Here is a 14,664-nt window from a genome sequence, read left to right as displayed (position 1 = left end):
AGTGTGGGGTCTGAATTCTAAGGGGGGAAGGGGTGTGTGGTGAGGAGTGTGGTTGAGTTGGTGAGGGGTATGGCCTGAGCTGGGAGAGGCGTGGCCTGAGTTGGTGAAGGCTGTGATTTTAATAGGTGAGGGGATGGCCTGAGTTGGCAAGGAGTGTGCCTGAGTTGCAGAAGCGTGTGGTCTTAGTTGGTGAGGGCTGTGGCCTGAATTGAGAAAGCAGAGGAGTCAGCTGATATGGTTGAGATTGGGAAGACTGCTGAGGGCTGACAAGGACAGAGAAGCCAATAGTCATGAACAGTAGAGACACAACTCTGGCTCAGCCTTACTGAGACTGGGGATAATGTGTGTTGATGCAGCAGAGCACTCTCAGACTTTAGTACAGAAATCGAGGCTCAGTTCCCATTGGTTTGACTTCCTGGTTTCAACCTATGTCACCCAAAGGACTATTTTTCATGGCCTCCTTTCCCATTTTACAGAGTAACGGAACATTCACCCAGTCCAACACCCACCTATGATCTCCTGGTCTGTGTAGTTAACACAGTCTGCCTTTCTGAATTTGGATTTTTGCTTTTGTTTCTGAACATGGGTGCATTTTATTTATTTATTTATTTATTTATTTATTTATTTATTTATTTTGTTTTTGAGTCGCACCCAGTGGTGCTCAGGGGTTACTCCTGGCTCTACACTCAGAAATTGCTCCTAGCAGGCTCGGGGGACCATATGAGATGCTGGGGTTTGAAACGCCGTCCTTCTGAAGGCAAGGCAAACGCCTTACTTCCATGCTATCTCTCTGGCCCCAAGGAGTGCATTTTAACTTTCCACTTAACGCCATTTTCTTATTCTTGATGTTTTGTTTCATTTCTGGCACCATATTTTTAAAAAATAAAATATTTATTTAAGCAAAACGATTACAAACATGTTTGTAGTTGGGTTTCAGTCATAAAAAGGAACACCCCCCCCCTTCACCAGTGCAACCTTTCCACCCCCAATGACCTCCATCTCTCTGCTCCCCCATCCCCGGTCTTTGAGACAGTCACTTTATTTTTCTCACTCACTACCATTGTTATGGTAGTTGTCAGTGTAGTTATTTTTCTAACTGAACTCACCACTCTTTGTGGTAAGCTTCATATTGTGGGTAGTCCAGTCAGTCCTCATCTCTATCATCTCTGGTTGTTATTACAATAATATCTTTTATTTTTCTTAAATCCCACAGATGAGTGAGACTATTCTGTCTGTCTCTCCCCCTCTGACTTATTTAACTCAGCATAATAGTTTCCATGTCCATCCATGTACAGGAAAATTTCATGACTTCATTTTTTCTGACTATCACCATTTTCTATAGGTAGGAAAATAAAATGTGAAAAATAAAGTAGTGAGGAGGAAAAAAAGAAGTGTGTGAGAGAGAAACGGGAGAAACAGAGAGACAGAAAGAGAGAGAATGAAGAGAGGAAAAAGAGGAGCCAGGAGGCAGGGAGCCATGTTACCTTGTATCTGGGTCCCAATTGATTGCCAAGTCACAGCGTGTTCTAATGCTCAACAGATCCCAAATGTCACACAGGGCCTCTGTCCATGTGACTCACAGTTCCTCCTGTCTATTAACTGCCCAGTCCTGGCCAGTGCTGACAGGGCTGGAATTAGCACCAAGTGGTCATTTGCATCTGAAATTCAGTCACAGCTGAGCTGCAGCTGGAAATGCAAGACTAGGCTCAGCTGAGAGAGAGAGAGAGCACTGTCTGGAGAAGCAACCAGGCTCTATCTCCTCACTCAGAAGTCAGGTGCATATTCTTCCGGCATTTACTCCCACCCAGGGGTGGAAGCTGGCTCATCTCTGCCACCCTAAATGCCCCCCTTCCGCAAATTGATGGACAAGGCAGGGTGGGTGGTGCCCTGGTTTGGAGAGTGTTGGGGATTGTGCCTGGCATCATCCAGCTGCATTTCTTGGAGCCTGTGGTACCCTGTGTGTGGGGGGGCTCTGTGTCCTCCTCAGCCCTGTTTCTACCTCAGGCTTAACAGTGGCCCTAGAAAGATGGTGTCTACAAGTGGCTGCAGTTAATACCTTCAGGAAAAGAATATCTACCTTAGGTCCCTTCATTTTCAGAGCATTCAACTGCAGTTTTGCATGTTGGCCTCACCTCCGAGGTCCAAACTCTAAGTTGCTCTACTCTTCAGCCAAATGCCCCTGTGAGTTAATCCCCAGCCCTTTTTCTCTGCCCCATGGCAAGCCACTTTCCCCCAGGCCTGCTGCTCTCCTAGAAAAACAGGATGGAGCTGGTGCTGTGGTTGCAATGATTTATTTCTTAATTTGAGGGTCACACCTGGTGGTGTTCAGGGCTGACTCCTGGCTCTGTGCTCAGGAGACACTCCTGGTGAAGCTCTGGGGGACCAGATGTGGTAGCAAGGATAGAAAAACTTTCTACCCACTCTACCACCACTCCTGCCCCTGATTGGCATTATTTGTTTATTTGTTTGGGGGCCACACTTGGCAGTGCTCAGGGGTTCCACCTGACTCTGAACTCAGGAATCACTCCTGACAGACTCCAGGGATGCTGGGGATAGAACCCGGGTCAGCCAAGGCAAAAACCCTACCCACTGTCCCTCTCTGTCCCCTAGTATTGCATTGATTTTAACTCAGTGGCAAAGGTGAGCAAACTTGGCACCTTATCACTTATGTCTGTCTTGTTTGCTTAATCCTCAAGGTGCTCTTGCTTCAGGCTGTTCACCTGGGGACCAGTCGCTCTGTCCAGGTTTTGGGGGACGTTGTCTATGTCCTTGTGCAGCATCTCATTTTCCAGAATGTTCCAAGTCACCTCCCAGCACCTTGAAACATATACCACGACAAGTTCTGATCCAGTGAGCACTGAATCAGGTGCCTGCATGTCCCAGAGTTCCGGTACCACCGTGGCTCCCTGTTTACATGCTGGAGGGCTGCAGAGAACAGCATCGTTCTTGGCAGCTTTGGTACTAGGCTCCTTATTGGGATGAGTAAGATCTTCCCAGGAGCCTTTTCGATTCTTCCCTCTCTCGGTGCTTAATTAGTCTTTTCTTTTTCTCTCCCCTTTCCCTTTGGTGAGTCGACAGAGCTGAGAGGAGGGAAAGGGCGGCAATTCAAGAAACCTTGTTAGAAATTTATGAAGTGCTAAAATGTTTTCTCCCCAGAGGCTGCCTTGCCAGCTGTCACCAGGGCACTCGTCGTGCCTGGTTCCCGTGGGTTCCGACTGGACTAGGCTGCCATGAAAGTAGGCACAGGGCTAAGGAAGGCAGCACAGGGGCAGGATTTTTCCCCGCCCTGCCAGGGCTGGGCAGCAGGACAGCCGGGCAACTGTAATTGAGTTGTCAGAAACCTTCCTGCATTGGGGTGTAGGGTGGGGACCCAGACATTGAGTCTCAAGAAGGATTCTGAGTCACACTCGGCCAGTTGTGGGGACCAGGGGCACAGTTAGATTCATAGCCTGCATCCACCCAGATGTCCCCAAATTCCTTTCTCCAACGGACCACACCTTCTTGCACATGTCTTCTGGGAGTCACCTCTGCTCTGCCTAGGGTGGTCCTTTGTCACCTCACACCCTTTCCTGGCAGGGACATTTCCGTTGTTCTTTATCATACATGTACCTGGAGACCACACTATGCCTAGCCTAGGTGTAGAGGGCAGGATCAGAGCTCTGGGCTGGGGCAGGGGGCAGTAACATCTGCTGCTACTTCTTTTTAGGTGTTCCACCCAGCTCCTCAGTAGACTCTTGGCATATTTTTTAAGTTTTGGGGGCCACATCCTCGGGATATTGGGATCAAACTCAAGTCGGCCCTATGAAGGCAAATGCCCTCCCCACGTCCACCATTTTTGTTTTGTTTTGTTTTCTTGGGCCACACCCAGTTATGCTCAGGAGTTACTCTTGACTGCACTCAGGAATAACTTCTGGAAGTGGTGCTCGAGGGACCATATGGGATGCCAGGATTGAACCCTGGTCATCAGAGTGCAAGGCAAATTTCCTTCCTGCTCTGCTATGGCTCCAACCCCAGGCACCATTTTTAAGTGTTTACTCAATATCATCATGCTGACCGTCCCCAACCCCACAGCCCTCTGTCTGGGGTCCTCAGGCCACCCTGTCTGGGACCCTCATTCACTCAGAGGACTCCACTCTCCTGAACCAAGCCGAAAGCACCCCTGTTAGAAGCACACAGAAATGATGGACTAGTGAAGCTCTTATAGAATTAAAGCAATTTGCAAGCTGGTGGGTGGAAATGAAGCTGGAGGCTCTCTGGGCTCCCAGAATTTTAAAGAGGTGCTGTAAACACCCTGAGGTTTGTGGGGGAAGGAGGTGAGGGAGACATGGAAGGCGGGACACCTGTGATAGTTCCTGTTGACAGTTCCCTGACCTGAATTCCCCTATTCCTTGGTGATCAATGAAATGAATAAAGGAACAGCTGGGACTTCTGTCCTTTTCCCCCCTTGGTCTTTGTTCCTTATGAGCCCTGCACAATCCTGGTAGGGGGTGAGGGGAAGGCACTAAGTTAGGGTGGGGTGTCTTTAAAATCCTGCATATCAAAACTGGAGACTGGCTCAGAGAGGCAGTACAACAAGGAGGGCACGTGCCTTGCATGTGACCTATCTGGGTTTGATCCCATCATTCCATATGGTCCCCAGAGCACCACCAGGAGTAATTTCTGAGCATAGAGCCTGGAGTTAGGCCTGAGCATCAATGGGTGTGACCCTCAAATAAAACCAGAAGAAACCCAAAACTGAAGACAGGACTTCTGTGTTGGGTACCTGGGCTCCTTAAATTGACTCCATAAATTTGCCTCTAGGGCCTTCTTTTAATTTTTGTGCCTTTTCTCTTAGCAAAGTGAAAAGGTGGCATTTGTTGCCCTGCTGTGGCTGTCAGCATCTTAATGTGATATAGGGTAGTGAAGATCTTGCTTGGCCCCACGCATGTTGCAAATGCTTCCTGTGCTCACTTACTGAGTGGCTGCCAATTCTTTGCAAGAAAACCAGGAGTTGAACAATCTTAGAGGCTGGGAAAGAGGTACCCACAGACCATTGACTTGCCCACAGTCCAGTCATGTGGTTGGAATGTGGTTGCATCCACTTGAAAACCTGATGCACTTACTAGTCTTGTAGTGTTCAGTAACGCCCATCTGATGTATTGTCAGAGGAATGGGAGGAATTAGGGTACACGTCCTAAGGCCGTATGCAGGAGAAGATGGTTAAAAAGAACCTCCATTGTTGATCTAATCAATCAGTATTGGTAACTTACTATTTCCTGGTGTGTTCAGGGACCAAGGACATTCCTTCCAGCTCCTAACAGGTCCCAGGCTAATGACCATCCATTATTCCATTCTAACACACAGAGAAACTGGGGTATGTGTAGAGTGGCAGGACTAAGGATATAAAAGATGGACAGATAGGGGGTCTTGGGCCTCTAGGGAAGAGTTTTAGGAGTATCTTGGGAGCATCACAATAGGTGATAATAATGGCTGCAAGGTCAATGGACAGTCCCATTAACCCAAGCTCTCAGAGAGGGAGGAGGGATGACCTGAATCAAGCCTGAAGCAACCACAAATCATGGGGAGATTGCACCTCTCTTTGTGCTGTCGTTCCCCATCTCTGGAGTAGTGTATATTAGAAGTTTTCTCACCTAAAGGAATAATTGCTCCCTGGAACAATTGCTCTACTGGACACTATATGCCTCATAATTTGGGGAAAGTGTCAAAGAGGTTCAACTTCCATTCTGCCAAAGATGGAAGGAAAAGTGGTAGGAATAAAAAGGTGGGGTGTTTCTGTTAAGAAGATGCCTACTGAGAGAACCTCTAAATCAGGCGGCTGCATTTTTGTTTGGGGGCCACGCCCAGCAATGCTCAGGGTCACTTCTGTTCTTGGAAATTACTTTTGGTGGCACCTGGAGATCTTTTGTGATATCAAATATTAAAACCAATTTGAATATGTGCAAGGCAAATCTCCTCCCCACTGTACTATCATCCTGGCCCCACAGTTGCTGCATTTTTATCAGTACTGATTCTTTTATCACTGTACTGTGTTAAGACTAAGAATAATCACTAGTCTTTATTGAATAGTCATTTTAATGAAATGATACAAAAATAATAAAATACACAGAAATAATACAAAAGGCTCTTCTGCAAATATCAGCCAATCATAATGATTCCCATGATTGTGATAAATGAATTGAGATTTGGATAAATTTATGTGGCCCAAAATTCCAATTGCAGTTGAGCGTAACAGAAGCCAAACAGCAGCAAAGCAAATAGAAAAGTTCCTCCAGGACTTGTTCACTACTGTAAATGCCCATGAAACCACCTTGTGCCCCAGTGACTCCTGCTCACTCTTCCTGTGTTCCTGGTGTTGAGGATCATCAGACTAGGAGGTGAAGGGGTGAGGGCAAGCTGGTGAAACCTTTTTCTTAGCTTCACACTATCAGCCCTATAATTGGTCATTTTCTCCATGACTAATGAATTGTCATTCAGAGAGGTTGAGAACATTTAAAGGCAAGCACAGGGCCAAGGGGTGAATGACTTCTTTCTGGAACAGCGCTGCTTATTCTCCTAAGCATGCAATCCCATGATGTCTTCAGTCTTGTAGTGATATCAAAAGATGTGCAGAGGGAGAAGGATAGATATAGAATAACTACACTCATTTGTGGGATGTATATATTCCACAAATATATATGTATGTATGTATGTATGTATGGTAGTCATATCCAGAAACAATAGAGACAAGAATCTGGAAGACCAGTCCATGGTAGAAGTTTGTCACAAAGAATGGGGGAGTCCAGTGAAGGTATAGAAGGTGCACTAGGATAATGAGACTTGGGAATAATCATTCTGGACAAGAACTGGGTTCTGAAAGGAGATAAAGGGATAGCATGATATCCTTTTAGTAACAAAATTGCAAACTACACTGTTTAATAGAAAAATAAGGGAGAGAAATTGTGGGGGATGTCTGACCCCAAGGCAGGCACGGGGGATGGCAGGAGAGAAACTGAGGACATCGGTGGCGGGAAATGTGTCCTGGTGAAGGGTGTTGGGCATTGTGTGACTAAAACTCAATCATGAACAAATTTGGAACTGTCAAAAAAGAAATCCAACTGTATTATAAACAATCTTATAACCATGATGTTTAAAGTAATTTAAGAAACAACATGCCTTTATACATTTTGGGGGGGACACCGTGATGCTGAGGGGTTACTCCTGACTATGCACTCAGAAATCACTCCTGGATTGGGAGACCATATGGGACACTGGGGGATCGAACTGCAGTCTTTCATAGGCTAGCACAGGCAAGGCAGACGCCTTACCATTTGTGCTACCACTCCAGCCCCACAACGTGCCTTTATAACATAATGAATATTCAGAAATCCATTAGTAAAATTATCCATTAGCAAACACACACAAGAAATAAGAATTAGGGGAAAATATATGCTAGCCTCTCATTTCTCACAGGACTTGGCATATTCCATCGTAACCTTGTTATTTTAGATATGCAAACCAGCACTTCTAATTGAAATCGAAGGACAATCATCATTTTGCTATTCAACATGGAACCACAGATGTTTTTTAGAGTATTTTAGTCTCTTAAAACATGGTTTTACATGCATCATATTTAACAAGCAAATGCTTATTGTCCCCCCCTCATCCTGGTTACCCTTAGTGATATTTTTTTTATTAAGGTTTGCTTAGATAATTCCCAAATAACTTAACAACAGAAAACAGCTCTGCTATGAAAGAAAGATAGAGTAGACTGTATTCAGTAAGAACACAGGCAGATGTGGGAATTCCATGATGTGGTTTGCAGGCTTTTGAGAGGGAACCCCAACCACCAGGCTTTGAGGCTTTTGAACCTTTCCTGCTTCCTCACCTCCATCCAGGAACTGGTTTATCCTTTGGCAGAACATGGGGCTGTTCATGGCCCCAGAAACTGTGGCAGTTGTTGCTGTTTTGATATCTTCTAACTGAGTTCTATTGGACATTGCACCCAGGTCAACATCCCAGTCATATCTTTTTTATTTTTATTTTAACATTTAAAAGCATTTATTGAGACATACTGGAATGTATTTATCTATAAAAATTTATTAATACATACTGGAAATCTTAGAGACATACAAGTCATGATTCACAATAAAAATGAGGACAAATCTAACCAGAAAGCTTTCATGTCAATTAAGGCTGGAGTTGTTTTATGGAAGACATGTATGCTGCAGGGATGCAAGGGGAAGTTGTTAGTATTCCTCTTCTTCTTCCTTCAATAAAATCCACACCAACCTCTCCACCTTCTCAAGGGCCTTCAAGAACTCTTCCTCCTTCATGTCCTCACCCATAAACAGTGAGCCACGGTATGCTTGGTGTACATTAGGTCAAAGTTGTGGTTCAGGCAAGCTCAGGCCTCAGTAGTGGCTGCGTTCTTGCTCTACTTATACACAGTGGAAGGCTAATCATTGATTGACTAACTTTGAAGCCAGGGGGACACTGATCCACAGACTTGGTCTTGATGGTGGCATTGGCAGCACTGACGTCTTTGGAAACCACCACACCATGGTATAACAGGCAGCAAGACATGCATTTCCCATGGCGAGGGTCATGCTACCATCTGGTTGGCTGGTTCAGAGCATGCACTGGTGAAATCTGCAACAGGAAAGTGTTCATGGCAGGCTTCCTCCTTGTAGGGTTCACCGGCTGGTGGTATTTGCTCCCTAATCCTGCTGCCACTGTGCTTCCTCAAGCTCCTGCTCTGTCACATCCAGGATGGTTCAGGTGGCTTCTTTGCTATTAAGTCTAAGGTGTCAAGTTCTCCCTGCCCATGTATTGGTGGTGAATTACCATGCATGCCTGCCAGTGGCACCAGCACACTTTTCATCAGCTGTGCTATGCATCAGTGCCCACACACTCATCCATGGAGTTGGCACTCTTGGCTGAGGTCCTTTCACACTTGGCTGCAGCTTTTACGCCCCCAGATCTGATGCTCAAAGTGTGTAGACTTTGTGAGATGTTTCTCTGGATCCCATCCCCACCTCACACCACACATAGATCCACATATATATCCTCATTTAAGAATCAGGTGGATGCAGTAGAAAGAGTGAACACCCCAGATCAAATGGCGTTTAAGAGAAAGTAAGAAGATCCAGGTCAGAAGGGAATCCAGTGAAATGAGTGAGGGAGATGGAGGAGATGACTTCAGAGAGCCTGGGCACACAGAAGGGTTCCGTGCAGAAGCAGCAGAAGATTAGACAGGCTGAAACGGGCTCATTTTGGCTGCTTGGTGCAGAGTGAAGAACAGTGAAGCCCATAAGGTGCCATCTGAGACATGTAGGGAATAGGAAAGGTTTTTGGACCAGTATCTACCAGTAGCTGATTCTGATTTTGTTTGAAAGCTAGACAACTTCCAGATGCCATGGATGTGAAGGGTAAGAAAAGGAGGGAAGCCACGAGGAACCCCAACGTCCCATCTGGCACTTGGATGAAGAAAAGGTCTTCCTCTTTAATAAGATGCCGCTACTTGATGAGTAGCGGCATCTTATTATTTGTGCATGAATCTTGTATGGTTTCTGGCCATTTCCTCCCACAAAGGAACATAGGTGAGAAAGAACCATATTGAGGGACTGATGATCCTGTATTTCCGAATATGGAGGGATGGAATGGTCTTGAAATTGGAGGCAATAATTAACAAGATTACTTATAAAGATTTTTGTGCTCAAGGTGCCTCAATAAACTTGGGAGTGAGGTGAGACATCAACAGCCAATTCTCCATCATTGAAAGTCAAGAGGGCATCAGTGGGCAGCTGGTTGGGTTTCGATGAAATTTGGTCCTGGGAGATGTTGTCTAGTAGAGGGGCCTGCAGAGCTATTCCTGAGTGTGGCTGCCAGGAAGCATATTCTAGAATTACACTCACTAGAGCTTGACTTTCTGTGTTGCTCTGTCCCCTTTAATGCTTTCTTTTAGCACCCAGAACAGTATTTTCAAATTCACTGTTTACATTGTACTGCTTAATTTTCAGACATGTTACTACTTAGGGCAAACACTCCTCCTTTCACTCTACTATTGCTGTGTTCCCCCATTTTGTTTCTTTATATATTTCATATGATAGAGATCATTCTATATTAGTCTTTCTCACGCTAACTTCACTCAGCATAATAATCTCCACATAATCCATTCATGTAGCAGCAAATTGTATGATGTCATCTTTCCTGATGGCCAAGTAATATTCCTTTGTGTAGATGTACCAGATTTTCTTTAACCAGTCTTTATTCTTGGGCACTTGAGTTGTTTCTAGATTTTGGCTATTGTGATAGTGCTGCAAGGAACACAGGCATACAAATATTATTTTCTCCATGTGTTTTTGGTATATCCCAAGAAGTGGAATTTCAAAATAGAAGCTCAATTCCTAGTTTTTTTTTTTAAATAAACATTCATATTGTTTTCCAGAAAGGTTGGACTGGTCAGCACTCCCACCAGTCATAAATGAGAATTCAAATCTCCACCCATCCATGCCAAGACTGGTTGTTCTTATTCTCTTTGATGTGTTGCCAATGTCTAAATGAGTGGTGATGTCTTGTTGTTGCTTGATTTGCATTTTTCTGATTGGTGATAAAGAGCAATATTTTATATGCCATTTTACCATTTGCCTGTGAATTTTAATGGACACACAACTGAAACTTAGATCACATTATAATGTACCATGACTTTAGTGGCAAATCATTTGTTAGGCTGTCACATCGTGGAATTTTGAGGGCCTCCTAAATGTGGTGAAGTTCAAGCCAAAGCCAATAATAATGTTAAACACCCTCTTGGTCAATGAATTGAACTAGGAGAATACAGATCTTTTCATCACCCCACTTGGTTGCTTTTATTTAACACCGTGGCTTCAGAGTTCCGGTTGGGCTCCCATTTTACTCGCCCTGGGGAGGGAGTATTGACAACTCCGCTGGGTGCTCATTCTAATTATAAAAGGTTTTGTTGGCTTCAGTTCATTTCTTTTGATTCATCTTATTTTATTCCTACTTTGCTGATTCTTTCCTGGTGCATTTTGCTGTGTGTTTTTTGAACATTCTTTTTTTTTTTTTTTTTTTTGGTCATTTTGTTTTCTTTCTCCAAGCTGTTGCTTTGTCCTCTCCAGGAAGTCATTCTGTCAGCATTATGATGATGGTAGCCTTGTTTTTTACACTTTCTTTTTTTCTTCCTTTCTTCTTTTGGGAAACAACCCATAGTACTCAGGGCTTACTCCTGGCTCTGCACTGCTGGCAGGGCTCAAGGGACTCTATGTGTGTGCTAGGGATTGAACCTGGGTCTACATGGGATAAGGCAAGCACACACCTGCTGTACTTTGGCTCTTCTCACCTTTTTTATGTACCTATTCATTTCATTTTTAATTTCAAAGGTAAATTTGCATTTATCCCTTTTGTTTTCATTAGTTTGTTCTGTGTCCCTTTCCCAAGTTGTATGCTTCTAAGTAATAAGCAGTCATGTCGAACATTTTGCTTTATTTAGCTCCTTTCTGAGTTGTGACTGCAATTCCCAGAGGGTCCCAGGCTCCTTCTAAATTACTAACCACTTTCATGCCTATTAAAATGTTTGAACTTAAAATGGAAATGCTCAACCCTAGCCAACTTCACGAGCATTATTCATTAGACTCTATATTCTTTTCTGAAGATGTCTATACAACCTCCAGCAATGATAATGAGATAACTTTTATCTGGCCAATGTGACAGAGAAACTCATCTCTAAAATGAATTCCCTATCCTCACAAGGCAATATCCTCTTAGAAGGATATTGCCAGCAATATGTAGATTTTTATGTAAAGCACTAACATGAAAAAATAATTTCTCCAGAGATTTGTAGAACACACAACAACACTTGACTTTTTCCTTGTTGAAAAATAAGTACAAATATTGAATTAGAAGAATTTCCTTTCACATAGTATCTAAAATATTTTTACGTGACTTCTTAGTTCTTTGAGAACATTTTTCCTCAATCACTCCTTCATCTTGTCCCTGGACACTTATGTGTTTTATGGTTTGATAGTTGATATATATGAAACGGAAACAAAACATTACTCTATAGAAGCAATCTTTCTAGTACAGTATGAAATCATGACACCTCTCCTTGGAAACTCATTTATTCATTTGCTAAGAATGGGAAGACTTCTGTAATGTACTACTTACTAGTTGGGCAACTCCAGTACAACATTTTGTACTGAAGTTTAAAGATCAGGAACAAATCCTTAAGAAATTGATGTTTAAGTTTTGATTCAAAGAATTGATGGTTGGAAATGGTGCAAAGATGATGAAGTTGTCAGCAAAGAGTTTCATGGATCCATCCAGAGATGGGTGGAAGCTTCTAGATCTAAGGCATAGAGGAGACTAGCATGCCTGGACCTTAGAAAACCCTAAATGTGAGACTGATTCTCTTATACAGTTTATTTACTTATTTAAAATAATTTTCTTTTTCTTAAAATAACTTGATTTACAACGCTGTTTATAATTGGGCCTGGAGCAATTGTACAGCAGGTAGGGCATGTGACTTGCACCCAGCTAACCCACATTTAGTCCCCAGTACCCCAAATAGTCTCCCAAGTTCACCAGAGTAGTTCCTGAGTATAGAACCAATAGTAACCCATGAACACTGTAGATGTGACCCCCCAATTAAACACCAACACCCCGACAATAAACAAAGTTGTTTGTAATCGAGTTGTTTCAGGCATACAATGATTCAACACCTATCACACCACTAGTGCTTCTTCCCTCCACCAATGTCCCCAGTTTTCCTCCCACCCCCAGACCTCTCCCCTTAGGTAACGAACTTACTTCCTATTGCTTGTTCCAACAAAATTTAAAGGGATGGCAAATGGAGTTATCGAATATAATTTATTTCAAGCCATAATTTTGATCACTGATTTAACCTAGAACAAACAAAAGACTATACTGAATCTCAATACAAACACTGACTGGCATGTCATTGCAATGGCAGCACCAAGAAAAGCATCAGGTCTCAGTTGGTTTTTTAATTTGGATTTTGGTTCTCACTTTGAGTCAAGCAGATTTGTTTCTCATGCTCTTAGCTACATCAGCATTCAGGATTGTTGCCTTCCTGATGTTAATAGCAGGAAGCAGCCGTCAATCACCAGGAGCAGCCTTCTCCTGAAATCCACTTGTCCAGAACAATCTCTCCAAGCCCCACTGTGGTGCTAGTCTAAATGTAAACCCAAACTTTCACTTTGAACCTATCTTTTTTTCCATTTAATATCATTTTCTTGTAGAGGATATATGGTTATAACTTGATTTTTTTTTAATCACTGACCTTTTAATGAGTGTGTTTAGAGCTCTGGGAATGCCAACTTGACTAAACTTTAATTTACACCTTGGTAAGTGTTCCTTATTTCATCCATTCTTCTTTTTTTATTGCTTTTTTCCTTTCTTTTAATGGATTTCTTTTTACTTTAAAATAATAATAATTTGTTGTGGGGCCGGACCCATAGTACAGCAGATAGGGTGCTTGCCTTCACACAGCTGACTGGGTTTGATCCTCAGCATCCCATATGGTCCCCAGGAGTAATTCCAGAACACAGAGCCATGAGTAACCTTGGAGTACTTCTGAGTGTGTTCCAAAAACCAAAAAAAAAAAAAAATTAAATTAAAAAAATTGCGTGCTCGCTTTGGTAGCACATATACTAAAATTGGAATGATACAGAGAAGATTAGCATGGCCCCTGCGCAAGGATGACACGCAAATTCGTGAAGCGTTCCATATTTTTACCCTACCCTGAATGGTGACTGTGCCCTACCCTAGGGTGTGACCTAGCATTCTGCTCCCACCATTGAGTGGTACCTGATCCCACCATTGGGTGGTACCTGATTCTGGGGGATAAAAGCCAGGTTCTGTGGAAGGCAAGGGGCTTTTTTCCTGGGGCTGATTCTGGGACCTTTTGGCTTCAGCCTCTTCCACGGAATAAAAGCTGTTTTCTTCAGAAAAAAAAATTGCATTGACATAACTTACTAACATTATTTAGTACTTACAAATTGAGAAAAAATTTTGGTTGGTTAGTGTCAATGTTTATGTGTTTTAGGGGTGCAATGTTATACTACACCCACCAACCAAATTTCTCTACCCACTGCAGACTAGAGCATCCTTTCCTCCTGCTCCTCCAAACCCAACTGAGGTAGCCTATGTCCCATGGTCTGTTTGTATTGGCCATTGACCCTTCCCTCATGTGGTTTCTACTCTACATCTGAGCAAGATCTTTGATGGTTTTAATTCTCCACTGACTTAGCATGAATGCTTCAATTCATATCAGAGAAAAATGCAAAATTTCATCCTTTTCTGGAGCTGTGTAGCATCATTTTTTATTCACGTAGCAGGTGTTTTGTTTTGTTTTGTTTTATGCAATTGCAAGGTTGTCCATGATTGAATTTCAGTCATACAATATTCAACACTCTTCACCAGGGCACATTTCCCACACCAATGGCCCCCAATTCCTCCCTACTCACCTGACTCTGGAGAGAAACAATTCTCTGTGTGTGTCTCTCTCAGTCTCTCTTTCTCTGTCTATCTTCCTTTGACTCTTTTAGACTCTGGTTTGTAATATTGTTACTGAAGGATCATCATGCCTATCACTTTATCTCCTTCCAGCACCCAGCTCTTGTCCAGAGTGATCACTCTCAACTCATT

General features: G+C 43.3%; 1 protein-coding gene and 1 non-coding gene across 2 annotated transcripts in view; both read left to right on the top strand.

Annotated features, from left to right (window-relative positions):
* Positions 1-14,664, top strand: part of DSCAM (DS cell adhesion molecule) — a 589,689-nt gene that overhangs the window by 76,967 nt on the left and 498,058 nt on the right.
* Positions 13,644-13,750, top strand: LOC126026578 (U6 spliceosomal RNA). The gene has a single exon (XR_007501802.1). It is a non-coding gene; the product is annotated as a U6 spliceosomal RNA (small nuclear RNA).

The sequence above is a fragment of the Suncus etruscus genome, chromosome 13, assembly GCF_024139225.1.
Source record: "Suncus etruscus isolate mSunEtr1 chromosome 13, mSunEtr1.pri.cur, whole genome shotgun sequence".
NCBI lineage: Eukaryota > Metazoa > Chordata > Mammalia > Eulipotyphla > Soricidae > Suncus > Suncus etruscus.
Note: the sequence above shows the minus strand (reverse complement) of the source record. Positions and strands in the feature narration are given on the sequence as shown.